This window comes from Mus caroli, chromosome 5 (assembly GCF_900094665.2).
Source record: "Mus caroli chromosome 5, CAROLI_EIJ_v1.1, whole genome shotgun sequence".
NCBI classification, from domain to species: domain Eukaryota; kingdom Metazoa; phylum Chordata; class Mammalia; order Rodentia; family Muridae; genus Mus; species Mus caroli.
Window position 1 is genome coordinate 115703991 of NC_034574.1, and position 1769 is coordinate 115705759.

At 46.0% G+C, this 1769-nt stretch overlaps 1 long non-coding RNA gene across 1 annotated transcript in view; it reads right to left on the minus strand.

Annotated features, from left to right (window-relative positions):
* The window catches only part of LOC110294272, a 51203-nt gene that overhangs the window by 46330 nt on the left and 3104 nt on the right, over nt 1-1769 (minus strand). Inside the window, exon 2 of the long non-coding RNA XR_002377929.2 lies at nt 617-717. This is a non-coding gene — a long non-coding RNA (uncharacterized LOC110294272). The remainder of the gene's footprint in view (nt 1-616; nt 718-1769) is intronic.

A 1769-nucleotide genomic window follows, 5' to 3' on the forward strand; every position in this document is an offset into this window, starting at 1 on the left:
TAGACCAGGCTGGCCTTGAACTTAGAAATTCGCCTGCCTCTGCCTCCCAAGTGCTGGGATTAAAAGCATGTGCCACCACGCCCGGCTTCACCACTAATTTCTTAGCACCAGCTAACCAACATCAATTGTCCCAGTAACTCCCCCTTCTACTCGTGACTCTAAAGCCAGAGCCACATGGCCAAAGCTGCTAAATTCTGCTGCTTGCTGGGGCTGGAACATGACCCCCTTGTTCTATTACATCTTGACCAGTTTTAGGTTTTCTGTGATTTCCTTTACTGCCTAAGCGTGGCTGTCCTGGAACTTGCTCTGTAGACTGACTTTGAACTCCTCCTCCTAACAGTGAACAATACCCCCTAATAGTGCCACTTCCCATGGGCCAAGCACATTGACACTATCACTACTGGTAAATCTGTCAGCAAGGCCAGTCCGGAACACATAGTGAGGCACTGTATTTAAATAGATAACACACAAAGAAAGAAAAACAAATCTTATCTTTAACACTTGAAATGACTATTCTTGGTTGTCAACTTGACTACATCGGGAATTAACTAAAACCCCAAAGTGGAGGGCACACCTGTGAATCCTTTGTAGTTTATGTTGAAGTGGGAAACTCTACCTCTAATCCGGATCTTTGAGACAGAAAGCCGCACCTTTAATCCGGATAATTTGAGCTGAGCAAACCAAACTCTAATCTGGGCCATGCTTCCTGCTGAAAACCTATTAAAAAACCAAGGAAGAAGGAAGCTTTATTTCTTGCTTGCCTTGCTAGCTGTACTGCGTCATTATCATAGATACTTTACATAGAAGGGCGGGGCAGACTGTAAATCCTGTTACTGTAGAGGACTCCGACTAATTCAACACTAAATACACATTTAGGTGGACGAGGAAACGGCCTGGCTCTTCATTGGCACATGAATATAGCATGGAAAAGGACAAATTCAATCCTCAAGAGATTGCAGAAAAGGTTAGTGGATTCCTGTATCCAGAAGTCAAACAAAGGCTCTCTTGCAAATTTTCCTATATGAATTTGGTTTGTGTAGGTCAACAAAATTGTGCTGAGCAAGCACTATTTGACAGAACTGCATCCTTACCCTTAGTTCTTATTGTTCTGCGTGTTTATAGGTGTGCTGTTCATGTGTGTGGCATAGATACATATACACACTCAGGTGCTCCTGGAGGCTACGGGATTGAGACTAGGTGTCCTCGCTCTCTGCCGTGCTCCCTTGAGACAGGATATCTATCTCATGGAGCCGTGACTTGGGCTGGCTACCAGTAAGCCCCAGCAATCCCCCTCTCTACGCCCATAGCACTGGGTTTACAGGCCCAGCTGCCACCATGCCTGGCTTTTTACATGGCTTTTGTGGGTTGGCCCTCAGGACTTCACACTTGCTCAGCCAGAGCCCAAACCTGCTGAACCATCTCCCCAGCCCCAAGACCTCTGCTATGTAGCACAGGCTAGCCCTTGAACTCGGCTCCTCGTGACTCATGCTCCTGAGTGTTGGGGTTACAGACATGCACCATCGCAGCCTGCGGTGTGACAAATAATTCTGAATACAAAAATCTAACACTTGAGTTTAGTGATCCCATAAAGAACTGTAGAATTGTCTTATGAGTCGTCAGTTCGGCTTCTAGGTACATGCCCTACAGCTGAAGGCGATCATTCTGGACTATCTGAGCAGCAATGGCCACAGCAGCTAATAAGTAAAATCAAGCAGGAGCTGGGAGGAGCTGGGGAAGGGAACCATATGGTGGAAATATATTGTAAAAAA